This window comes from Megascapheus bottae, chromosome 14 (genome assembly GCF_031878675.1).
Source record: "Megascapheus bottae isolate mThoBot1 chromosome 14, mThoBot2.hap1, whole genome shotgun sequence".
Lineage (NCBI taxonomy): Eukaryota > Metazoa > Chordata > Mammalia > Rodentia > Geomyidae > Megascapheus > Megascapheus bottae.
This window is the reverse complement of record NC_143522.1, coordinates 46,241,377-46,254,839: the sequence shown is the minus strand read 5'-3', so window position 1 is coordinate 46,254,839 and position 13,463 is coordinate 46,241,377. Positions and strand designations below refer to the sequence as shown.

The 13,463-nt window shown below is 37.6% G+C and overlaps 1 protein-coding gene and 1 pseudogene across 1 annotated transcript in view; both read left to right on the top strand.

The window, feature by feature from the left end:
• Ttc6 (tetratricopeptide repeat domain 6) overlaps positions 1 to 13,463 on the top strand; it is a 166,170-nt gene that overhangs the window by 10,220 nt on the left and 142,487 nt on the right. The window lies entirely within an intron of this gene.
• Positions 8,853 to 12,934, top strand: LOC150055177 (eukaryotic translation initiation factor 4E-like; annotated as a pseudogene).

Sequence of the window (13,463 nt, the reverse complement as noted above, 5' to 3'; positions counted from 1 at the left end):
TGTATAGTAGTGTCAGACAGAGAAAACCAGCTTAAACAGAGTTTAAATAGGAGTGAGACATTTACAATGCCTAGTTTCACTAGAAAATCACTTATGCCAAGAATCAACAATACCTCAGTTTGAAAGATAAACAATAGATGCCAACATTAAGATGATGGATATTAGAGTACTCTGGCACAGATTGTAAAGCAGCCTTCAAAATGCTTTGGTAGTTATGAACATTGCATTATAATTTACTTGGAACAAATAAAGTCAAAAGTCACAGTAAAGAATCACAAAGTCTTAACCAAAAGGAAAATACTGAAACTGAAATGTTCAGTGATTGAAGTAACAACTCAATAAATGAATTCAGTAGCTGAATAGAGAGGGTGAGAGGACAGAATCAGTGAACGAAGAAAGAGCTGGAGAAATGCTATGCTGGAAAAAAAAAGTGATGGAATCGCAGCAACCTGTGGAACTATAACAAAAGATGCAACCTCCTTTTTATCATAGTCCTGCAAGGAGAGGAAAAAGAGGCCAGTGCCAAAAAACAAAGCAAAACAAAACAACCCCCCAAAATAAACAAACAAAACTGAAAGAAATTTCCCTAATTTGTTGAGAGAATATTTAAGAAGTGGAGAGAATCCCAAACCGAAGAGTTCCATGCCAAAAATCTGTCAGTAATATTCCTCAAAACAAAAATATCAAAGAAGAAATACAGCAATGAGAGAGAAACAGTATATTGCTTATAGGGGAAAAATGAGTTTCTCACCAGAAACCATGTAAGTCAGAAGTAATTGGCACATTTTTCAAGTTCTGGAAGAATTATCTATTCCGAATTCTCTTATTATAATGCAAGCAAATGAATGGGAAAGGAAGACATTATGAGATGAGGGAAATTTAAGAGAATTTGGTGTTTGCTGTCTTACCCTTAAAAAGGAGGCTAAACAAATGTTCTAAGTGAAAAGGAAATAACTGGTAAAAAAAAAAAAGGATTGTTGGAGCTCTGGAAGGAAGGGTGACTACAATAAAATTATAGATCAATAAAATTCTTCCTTTTTCTTGAGTTTTGTAGGTTAATTTTGATGGTTGATGCTAAATGCATGACAGTGTAGTTCTAAATATATAAAGAAAACTATTCAAGAGGACATAGAGAGGGGAAGCAGAAGGGACACAAGAGGAGATAGGATCCTTTTTAATTTTTTTGTTTTTTAAAATTTTTTGCTGGTACTGGGGATTGAACTCTGTTTGCACCTGGCATTTTTGCTCAAGGATGGTGTTCTACACAATAAGCCATCCCTCCACTTTCTCCTTTTAATTCCTTTGTAGTGAAAAGAGTGTTTAACTAAAGTGTCTCCTGATATTTCCATAAATGCATACAATATATTTTGATTATGAATACCATTCATCCTATTATACTTCCTTAACTTCTATTTCCTCTTTCTGTCACATAGTACTTGATGTGTATCTATATTTAATATTTATATCATCAAAAATCTTTTCCCTTTCTCCACTCCTGCTGATTCCTCCTGAGAGTCTGTCTTTTATGGTAGTGTCTTTTTTTTTTTGCCAGTCTTGGGGCTTGAACTCAGGGTCTGACCAGGGTCTTTGGGCTTTCTCAAGGCTAGAGCTCTACTTTTTGAGCCATAGCACCACTTCTGGCTTTTTCTATGTATGTGGTACCGAGGCATTGAACCTGTGTCTTGGTGCATGCTAGGCAAGCATTCTACTACTAGGCCAAACTCCCACCCCTGAGAAAATTCTTGTGTCTTTTTTTTTTTTTTGGTCAGTCATGGGGCTTGAACTCAGGACCTGGGCACTGTCCCTGAGATATTTTTGCTCAATGCTAGCACACTCCTACTTTGAGCCACAGCTTAGCTTTCAGTTTTCTGGCAATTAATTTGGAGATAAGAGTCTCACAGACTTTCCTGCCCAGTCCGGCTTTGAACAGTTAACCCCAGATCTCAGTTTCCTGAGTAGCTAGGATTGTAGGCATGAGCCACCAGTGCCTGGAGTATGGGTCATTATAATTGCATATAAGTTATAATTAAACAATTTAAAATATTGTTTAAAATAATTGCTTGATGGTGGCTATTAGGATAAAAACTTCTCTTTCCCAGTGGATTGTCTATTTAGCACACAATTTTATTTCATTGTTGGTTTGTAATAGGGGCCTTTTTAATGCTTTTAAATGTTAAGATTTGATCCAAGATCATAGAATTTCCTTGACTGGGAGATGAGGCAGACACTGCTGGGTTGTAAGCTGAAGAGTTAAAATCCTGCACTGCCTTGACCTTATGGAGTGTTAAAGTACTTCAAAGGAAGTCTTTGGGATATCCTTGAGCCAGGCTCTTTATTTGTCTGAATTAAAACTAAGGCTACCACCTTAAAACAGCTGTTGAATGTATCAAATTGACATCGGATTTAGCATAAACAGGGCTACCTTGACTATACTTTGAGTCAGTTCACACTCCCGGTTCAGCTTCATGTTGAAGTGGTTTATTTTTTATTACTAAAAAGTACAGTATTCGGTTGCGTTTGAAGTCAGCCAATCTGTAGCTGTAAACAGCCCGAAGCTAGGCAGCTATATTCTTTACCGTATTTGTTTTAAAGCAGAATAGGCAAACATGTGGGTTTTAAGGATGGGTAGATAAACAGTTTTGACAGTAAAATCAAAATCTTGAGAACTAGCCAACCACAATCATGTTTAAGCATCTCTTATCCCAAATGAAAACAGTCTAATAGATGGAACAGTATATTTTCTAGTTTTGTTGGATGTGTAATATTCTTTTATAAAGACTTGATTTTCTTTAGTTTATTGCAAAGTGTGTTGAATCTTGATCTCACCACAAAGGGGAGTGATGGCCTAACAAAATTAGTCATATTCATTTTCTAAGTGACATTTTATGATCATGGCAGGAAAAGAAAGAAAACTTCTTAGTTAATTGCATTGAAACTAAAATAATACGTTTTCACTTAATACATGTTCTCTGGTATATTTTACCCTGTGTTCTCATATAGAAAAGAACATTCAGGGCCCTGGTGATTAAGTTCCTCATATTGTTGTCTCCTTATCCTTACTTTCCCCTACAATAGTGTATTGAGTTCTAATGAAACTGAGACCCAATGCAGGAAAGTGACTTTTGCAAGACTTTATAGCTAACTAACAGAGTTGAGATTATACTTAGTTCTTCTAATAGTTTAGAGTTGTTCTCCACTTATGTTATTTCAGTTGCATCATGCCATGCCAATGGGCTTTCTATCCCCCCTCTTTTACCACTATTTTTAAGATGGAGATCACAAATAATTTCACATAGATTTCCAGTTTCAGGTCTCTCCATCCAGTGAGAGGACCATTGCACTCTTCTGAGTTAGATTGCCTTTTGCTGGTAGCTTCTGAACCCAGCACACCTAGCCCAGGAGAAAGTCAGCAGTGTTGGTAGAGATGGTGATGTGGCATGGGACTTAGAAGAGGTCGGTTCTGTCATCAAATTGGAAGCATACAGGTGAACAAATTACCGTGGTGTCTAAACATTATGTACAGTTAAAATCCTACCAATCCACCAGTTTATGCGGATGTTAATATACATGACAAAAGGAAATCTATTTTCTATCTCTACTGTCAAATGAAAGCTGTGTAACAGACTGACACACTTTCTCTTCATCTCAGCAGCTTTATTATTTATTTAGAGAAATCTTTGAATTACTCTCAAAGCGAATACCTACCTACCTGCAGTACTCCAATAGATGTGAGTTATCTTTTAGGGTAAGAAAAGCTACCTTAATATGCTTGAAATCTTATTATCTGTAGTAAGTTATGGCTTTGTTGAATATACTCAGAGCAAGAATAAGATGCATAAATTGGCCTCACCAGAAATTCCAATAGCCAATAGGAAGACTTAATGCCTAGGATAGCATTAGACTGCGGGATTGCTTTGGTCATCTGGTGAACCACAAATTATCATAGTGGTCCTCAGACTCAGCCAATACTGACAAGCAAGATCCATCCATTTCCTGTCTTTGTAAGAAGTAGACTACCTTTTCTTCAGTCTCACAGATAATGCAATCTATAAAATTCCTGTCCTTTTCTTGGCTTACTATAAATTTATTAGGCACACAAGAAGCAGATTATAATAGAGCCAGACCTCATCATTTCAGCCAGATTTCCTCTCAAGAACATCTCGACTTTCAAGCTCTTCATCTCTTAATCATTAGAAACAGGGTTATGAAGAAATGAAAGACTGAGACCGCTGAGGCACTTTTCATTTTTCTACTTTCGTTATGCTGTGGAGACCTGCCTCATTGTATAGTCTTTGACAATCAATTATTACTCTGGAAAGTGATTATTACCCCAATGATGGTTTTTATGCAAGACTATTCTGTTGCTCTTTGGGGTTAAGAGAAGAGGCTTATTAAATATCCATTTACAATGGAACCTGTGAAAATGCTAAATGGAATGCATAATTCATATAGACTGTCACAAGAACAAAGTCAAATTCATTTAAACAAATGCAAGCTACAAGAAGAAAAGGAATAGGTTACAGTCCTAATGGAACTAGCTGTGATTAGTTTATAGACACCTATAATCAGAGAACTCAGAGTGGCTTCTTCCTGGTAGCCATGTTAGAAATTAATGGATAGATGTGTTCAGCAGCATCAAAAGTGTAGACTTCTGTCAACTGATTGTCTCATGGGCTGTGGTCTTTATTCTCAAGATTACTTCAGGGTGATCTGTCTACACTAGCTATCTAACCAGCAGAAAGGTGTTAAGCAGGAGAACCACATGGCTGAGGTTGCCCGTAACTTTGGCTTCTACACAGCTATCTACTTTTAGCTAAATTATCACCTCTAGGTACAAAAAGAGAATGAAAAAGGAAGCCAATGTTCAGGGAAGCCATTTGCCATAAATTCACATCTTATGACATGAAAGAGTGGGAAGTTTGTGACAGTTTCTGTAGGTGATATAAAATGTTTTGTAGAGAATCTTGGGGCTCAAAGAATGACTTTCTTGTCCACAAAGGTTTATTGTGCACTTGTAAAGTTTAGTACCATATTAGCCATCAAGACCCAAATATTTGTGTAAAACACACTTTTTGACTTTAAGGAGATATGTTTGGCCTCATAACAAGAGAATTAGCTGACAATGGAAAACAATGAAGAAAGCCTAGATTTAGACATAGATGACTTATTTGGAGATCTTTTAGCTGCAATTTAGTTTTTAAATTATTGGTGCCTCAGTTTTCTTGTCTGTGAAATATAGATAGTGGTAATTATATATAATACTGTGAGAATAAAATTGTCTCAAATAAGATAATCCATGCTAAATATACTACATTTTTTATTAATACATTTTTCTTTAATTGTGACTATTCTAATATTTCCATTTTATTAAAAAATACATTGCCTATTGAAAATGTTCTGATGTAGTTCATTGTTGTAAACATGTCTTAGAAAATAAAAATACTGCATTTAAAAAAAAGAATCCTTGTGAAAATCGTCACACTGCATCCCCATAAAACAGAATGAGCTACATTACTGCCAGTAGTGGCTAGAGTCTGTTTCTGTATATCAGCTTTTGGTACTATTGTGCCTTGGAGGCTTTGCTAATTTGAAAGAGCAATGGCTTTCCTAAAGTTTCCATTTGTGGAAGCTTTTCAAATGAAACATCTAGTGTAAGTTCAATATTTCCAGTATTTAATAGCATGTCCATAGTGTGGTCATGATATTATGAGGAATCCAGGACCTACCTGGTTAACCCAAGGCATTTTCTCATCCATTCCATTTTTCTCTCATTTTCATTAGCATATGTTAGTTGGTACACGGGGGAAGTGCCATAGTGCCACTTCCAATTTTTTAGTGGTTATTTGGAGATAAGAGTTTCTCATTCTTTAGTGCCCAAGCTGGCTTTGAACCTTGATCCTCAGATCTCAGCCTCCTGAGCAGCTAGGATTAAGGCCTGAGCCATCTTGCCTGGCTTGAGCACATATTCCCCCTTTTAATGTCCTGAAATAAAGTTTGCCATTTCTTTACCTAATGTCATGTTTGTAATCTACAGAAAAAATATGAGAGTCAATTAAACTACCTAATGAAATTTTCAGCTGCTTGTATTCACTGATAATCGATATATTTTGAGCAGGATTATATGAAGCCACAATGTACAAGAGGGACCAGGAAATGAAGTAGAATACATATTAGGATACATGACAGCAGACTAAATTAGGTGAATCTAGTAATAGAAAGTGGGAGACAACTAAGTGAAGTAGGGATACTATGACCAATTAAAGATTCTTAAAATATAATGTCAATTCCCATTGTACAAAGTGACACGCATCAAAAAGCAAACAAACAAAACGAGCCTCCTAAATTGAAGTCACAGCAGGCCAGAACACAGTCTCTAGAATTGAGAAAGGACCTGAAAGCCCTCAATTTTAGTAGATAGTAAGACTATAAGATAGACTGGACAAAAATGTCAATGTGGAGATCAGCTCTTTCTGCACAGCTTTGGAGCAGAGTGAGTGACAATAGGAAACTCATAATCGAATTAATCACATCAGAAAGGCTTTCTTCTGTTAAAGAAGTACCCATCCACATATTTCATGGCTTTTAACTTATCTTTGATTCTATACTTTGCAGATGTATTTTATAAAATGTATTTCATATATCCTCTGTACATGTTTGGCTATACATGCTACCAGTGCATAGCGAAACAGGTGTGTGATTTTGGACCTCAGTTGCAGTGTAGCAGAGTTGCTATCATTGATACAATAGTTACATTTCTGGGTAATATGATATGGATTAAATTGGGAGAAGATTTTGCATTCAAACACATAAAGTGGAATTAGATTCTGGCCTTATCCAGGATACGGGTATTTTTCTACTGGATTGTCCTGTCTATTCTTTTTTTTTCTTTCATGAAATGCTCATTGCTATATCTTTTTAAAAAGAATTTATTAACATTGATTTTTACATCATATTTCAAATGACATGTTTAACAAATGAGTATTCAAGAAGGGAATCTCTATATACAATCACTGCACTTAGTTTTTGGAACATAATCAAAATTAGGCTAAGGCTTTGTATATCATAGATACATATTGATCTATGTAATAAAACATTATGTCTATAGAGTCATAGGTTTTTATGTCTATGTAGTTGTGTTTATATTTCCAATACTATGTCCATAGCATTGGGAATGCAGTTATTGAGTCCTCGCTCTTGTACTGTTTGGATCTAACAGCCACATATTAAGGATACCATGCGCCTTTTGTTCCTTTGGTCTTGACTTGTCTCACTCAACATGATCTTTTTTAAAGAAATTATTTTATTGTCAGGGTGATGTATAGAGGGGTTACAGTTATATTCATAAGGTAGTGAGTGCATTACTTCTTGAACATTACTTATTGAGCCCCTTCCCATGTTTTTCTCCCACTTTCCCTCACCCCTCCAAAGTTGTAAAGTTTGTTTTGACATATTGTCTTGTGAATATCACTGTTACACTGGTTCACCCTTTGTCCCTGTCACATCATCTTGTCTTTCCCCTTCCCTTTCCTGATTCAAATAAACAAATAAATGTATATACAGTACTATCCCTGGGCCTTCCTCAACTACTGCATTCCAACAGCACCTTCTCATTGCAGTAACCAAAGCTTCCCCTCTCCTAACCCTGAAGCTTCAAAATCCTTCCTAGGAAGTAGCACTGTCCCCATTCAGACTCTCTAATGTGAGGGATTTGCCAACATTAAAATCTTTGCATTGTACTCTCACTGACACCGACCTTGAAGAGTTTTGACTAGGGGAATGACACGACCTTGTTTTAAAAGGAACTTCTCATGGGTTGGGAGTTTGACCTACTGGTAGAGTGCTTGTCTAGCATGCACGAAGACCTGGGTTCAATTCCTTGGTACCAGATATTGATATAATCCAGCTGATAGAGGATGGTGGTATGAGCCAGCTTTGGATGGGAGTGGTAGCAGAGAAGGATTTAAGAAATAGTCTTGGGGCCAGGAGTTTGGCCTAAGGGTAGAGTGCTTGCCTAGCATGCATGAAAACCCAGGTTCGACTCCTTAGTATCACATACATAGAAAAAAGCCAAAAGTGGTGCTGTGGCTCAAGTGATAGAGCACTAGTCTTGAAGAAAGCCCAGGGACAGTGCTCAGACCCTGAGTTCAAGTCCCAGGACTGGAAAAAAAAATAGCCTGACGTGGCCTATATTTTGACGATTGTTTATAAGTGTGTGTGTGTGTATCTGTTGAAAGGAGAGAGAAGAGAGAAAAAGGAGAGAGGTCAGGGTGACTCTGTCTTTTCTATTGTTTTGTGCCAGTATTGGGGCTTTGAACTCAGAGCCAGAGCTCCACTCCTGGCATTTTGGTAGGAATCTTTTCAGTCCTGGCTTGATTCAAATCTCAGTCCCCAGACCTTGGCCTCCTGAGTAGCTAGAATTACAGGTGGGAGCAACCAGTTGGGGTGTGTGTGTGTGTGTGTGTGTGTGTGTGGCGTATATGTGTTTAGCTAAGGTATTACATCTGATTTGATGTAAGGCAGATCAAGGTTTTGGGATTGATGCTGAACATGTGAAGTATGTTTGTAAGTGGGAATGGAAGGCGGAAGTTTAGAACCAAACTCTGAATTAGCAGGAATAGGTCTTCTTTTGTCCTTATGTCTTGAGCAGAAACATTTTCAAAATCCATCATGTGTCCCATGGCATGTTACGTAGGCTGTTGTGTGTGACAGAGTGACTGATTCATTCCTTGAAGACAAAGAAAGGCCATCATGTTGGATGTTAGCTCTGTCTGTCTGTCTGTCTGTCTGTCTGTCTGTCACCTAAGGGCTTTCAATTTAGCACGTTACACTATGAGCAGAAGGCAAGTTGATCCATGTCACCACCATCCATCATTCCTTCACAGCCCGCCACCTCACCCATGCTAATTCTTGATGCTAGTCTACAATATAATAAAATTCCAACATCTTCCTGGGTGAGCGAGGCGTGTCCCCCATGCTCCGCATTCAGATGTGCTTTGGGGTTTTATTTCCTTTTCTGAATTTTTGTTTCCTCCTTCCCATTAGTTTGCAGCTGTCTCTCCTTTGCAGTCTGATTTTCAGCATGTGTGAAGCAGCTCCTCTCCCACAGCTCTCTTCCTAATATCTTATTTCTATTCTGCCGCAGGCTTAGAAACTAGATAAATAAGACTGGTAATATTATTTGTAAAGAGAGTAAATAGCCTCCGAGGGAGGGCCTGGAAGGCTTTGCGATGGGAAAGTTTGAGCTTCCTCCACTCCGGTCTCTGTTGAGAGCCTTCCGCCAGCTGTCAGCTTCCTCAGCGACTGCTTTCCACTCCTGCTTTCAGGGAGGCCAGAAGTGAGGTTGTTAGGTGTGTGCTCTGTGACTGGGTGAGGAATAACTGCTTTTCTTCTTTTTCTGTTTTTATGGGTTCAGAGAGCCTGTAAAAAAAAAAACCCTATTTTTGTATTTGAATAAGCCATAGTCTTAGCATCCAGCTATTAACCGGATCCTTTTTGCAAATCAGAATGAAAAATAACAACTGTAGAATCACAGAATACCTTTGGGCACTTTGATTATTTAAGATGCAAAGTATAACGCTGACCTTGGGGGCTTTTTGAACCACATCTGTCAGTTTAAACAAAGCTACGAAGCTAATTAAACTTTTGTTGGATGGTGTGCTCGTTTGAGAACTGGTTAGACTGCTTTTAAAAGTTAATGACGCAGTTCTTTCCCAGAAAACAAATAGAAGTGTTAACACCTGCAGCATATATTCTTTAAGGTTAGGCTTTATCATTTTTCTTGAAAATGAATGATTTCCTGTCCTCAGACTACCTGTCATGTTTATGAGTTTTCTTAACTTAGTTGTTGCATTGTAAAATTAAGGAGAAATTATCTTTCTAGATCACTTCTTCCCTCCCTCCCTCCCTCCTTCCCTCCCTCCCTCCCTCCCTCCCTCCCTCCCTTCCTTCCTTCCTCCCTCCTCCCTCCCTCTTTCCTTCCTTCTTTCCTTTTTCCTTCTTTCTTTTCAACTTTTCTGTTTCTTTCTCCCTCTTTTTCTCTTCTTTCTTTTCCTTTCTTCCTTAATTCATCTGTCAGTCACTATAATTTTTAGCTTACTCTTAGTTCCTGTCACTATCTTGTTAAATACCTGAACAAGTATAGTGTTTTTCAGTTTTCCACTTGGCTCTTAGAAGAAATGGAGCATCATCTGTTTGTTTACTCTCTCTCTCTCTCTCTCTCTCTCTCTCTCTCTCTCTCTCTCTCTCTCTCTCTCTCTTTCTCTCTCTCTCTCATGTATGATTCATTTCTGTGTCATTTATGAAAACATCAAACTTTCTTTTCACCAATACTCTTCAAAGTGCCAGATATTTGGGGATATGTAGTCATCTGTATCTCAGTACATAGAACTAGAATATTTTTGCATGTAAATTGTTCAGTAGGACTCAAGTATAGAGTTTGATGCTGGGTCTAGCCCAGTGGGATGCAGAGCCTAGAGGGGAGGGTGGCAGTGGTCTCTGTGTGGCCATGGACAAGAATGTAGGCTTGATTTTGACAGCATGGGGATGCTGCTGAAGGATTTTGAGTAGAGGAGAAATACGGTAGAGTGAGTGATTTAGAAAGATCAAAATCCTTTGCCGCAGGCTGATGGAAAGAATGAATTAACATCTGAAGCCATAATCCAGAAAGAAATGAGGAATTCCACTCCCCCTGGACCTTCCCTTCCCTCTCTAACCTTCCAACCTTACTTTTCCCTTCTCTCACTCTGACAAGGTCTCACCCTGCTGTTCTGGAATTTGTGATCCTCTGCCTCAGCCTCCTAAGTGCTGGGATTGTAGAGATGTGCCACCATTCTCATAATGCTGCTAGATTTTAATTTTGCTCACTATCATACAGCATCTGTCAATTTCTTCTTGTGGAACATAATGATTGCTTGCTACAACCACCCCTATGCTATGAATACAGGCTTTGATCTCCATGATACAGTGAATTTATAATGTTGTTTTTTTTTTTAATCTGTTGTGGGACTTGAACTCTGGACTGGGGCACTGTCCCTGAGCTCAAGGCTACCACCCTACCTCTTGAGCCACAGCACCACTTCCAAGTGAACTATAATTTTTAATATGTGAAATATATTTAGGCTGATTTTGCCAGTTATATTTTCGTTCTCAAGTAATGCTTAAGAAATAATTGAGATTAATGAATGTAAACATTTTCTCCTTATTAGTTTGATAACATACACATTACTGACAAATTTCCAAACTCTTTATAAAAATATAAGCATCTCCTTAATATACCAGGCTTGTGAGGGTAATGGGTACCAAGACATGTGAAAGGGTATCAATGTATGTGAATTAATGCACCTTCTATCTGGCAAATATCATGTAACCCTTTTACTAATTACAATAAAAATAAATAAATAAAAAAAATATACCAGGCTTGTCTGGAAGTAAATCCCATTTTGATTTTGGGATGTTCCTCTAGGAGTCTGTGCTTATGTGGGGCTATCAACCTGATCCTCAGCTGGTATTGGACTTGCTGGGCTTGTTGCATTTTGAAGCTTCTTTGTTCTTGTAAGAAAGGGGACATGAGAAGAAGTGTGTGTGTGTGTGTGTGTGTGTGTGAATGTAATAATATATATATATCTAATATATATATTGAATAGTTACATTAGATCTTGCATACCTAAAAGCTTCATTATTTTTCTTAATAGTTTAGAAATTCCATCTTATAGCATTTATTGTACTAGGCAAAACATTCAAAATGACATTTCTCATTTTTAATGTTTTGTTCTTTTTTTTGAGTAACGTTTTTCTCCTTAAAAATTTATTTTCCCCAAGCTTTCTGGATTTTAACAGTAGTGCATGACTTGACGTGGTTCCTTTTCTTTCATTTATGCTTAAACTCCATCCTTCACTTCTGGGAAATATCCTCTTACTTCTTTAAGAATACTTCTGAGATCGATCTAAGACGGCAAGTGTGGAACCGGAAACCACTCCTACTCCTAATCTGCCATCTACAGAAGAGGAGAAAACAGAATCGAATCTGGAGGTTGTTAACCCAGAACATTACATTAAACTTCCTCTACGGAACAAGATTGGTTCAGCACCTGTGAAGATGCTCAAGTTCTTTATATAAAATGATGGGCGCTATGGTTTTTTAAGAATGATAAAAGCAAAACTTGGCAAGCAAGCCTTCGACTGATCTCTAAGTTTGATACTGTTGAAGATTTTTGGGTTCTGTACAACCATCTTCAGTTGTCTAGTAATTTAATGCCTGGATGTGACTACTCAGTTTTTATTTCTTTTTAAAAATATCGTTAGAGGTGATATACAGAGGAGTTATATTTACGCAACTCTGGTAATAAGTACATTTTCTTTTATTTTTTGCAGTGGCATCTGTTTCTTTATTCTCTTCCACTCCCGCATCCCGGACTTGTATAGTTCACTTTCATCAATGTCCTGTGCACTCCACTGTTTCACTTTTCCAAAAACTTCTTAAAGGTGGTACTTTGGAGCACTTTTTAAGGATGGTATTGAGCCTATGTGGGAAGATGAGAAAAACAAATGGGGAGGACGATGGCTAATTAGATTGAACAAACAGCAGAGATGAAGTGACCTCAATCGCTTTTGGCTAGAGACGCTGCTGTGCCTTACTGGAGAATCTTTCCATGACTACAGTGATGATGTATGTGGAGCTGTTGTTAACGTTAGAGCTAAAGGTGATGAGATAGCACTATGGACCACTGAATGGGAAAACAGAGAGGCTGTTACACACATAGGGAGGGTATACAAGGAAAAGTTAGGACTCCCTCCAAAGATAGTGATTGGTTATCAGTCCCATGCAGACACACCTACTAAGAGCGGCTCCACCACTAAACATAAGTTTGTGTTTAAGAAGACACCTTCTGAGTGTTTTTATAGGAGACTGTGTCAAGCAATAGAAACTGGGAGCTGAACCAAAGCCTCATCAAAGCAGAGTGGACTGCATTTAAATTTGATTCCATCTAAATGTTACTAAGATATAAGAGAAGTCTCATTCGCCTTTGTTTTGTACTTCTGTGTTCATTTTCTTTTTAACTTTTGCTAGAGTGTCCATTATACCAATCAAAGAATTACAGGACACGTCAACCCCAGAATCTATAAATGTGTTCCTGGCACACTATGTAAAAGCCTAGTAGAATTACCATTAAAAAAACATTTGCCCATCCACATTATTAAAAAAGAACTTGCATTTCTATACCTTAGTAGGAAAAAACATTCTGTTTATGTTCCATTTTATGCAGGAGCATAGTTTGCTGGTTTGAAAGAATATGATGCATACAGTTTTCTAGCAATTTTCTTTGTTTCTTTTTTTTACAGCATTATCTTTGCTGTACTCTTGCTGACGGCTGCTAGATTTTAATTTATTTGTTTCCCTACTTGATAACATTAATGATTCTGATTTCAGTTTTTCATTTGTTTTGCTTTTGCTTTTTCCTCATGTA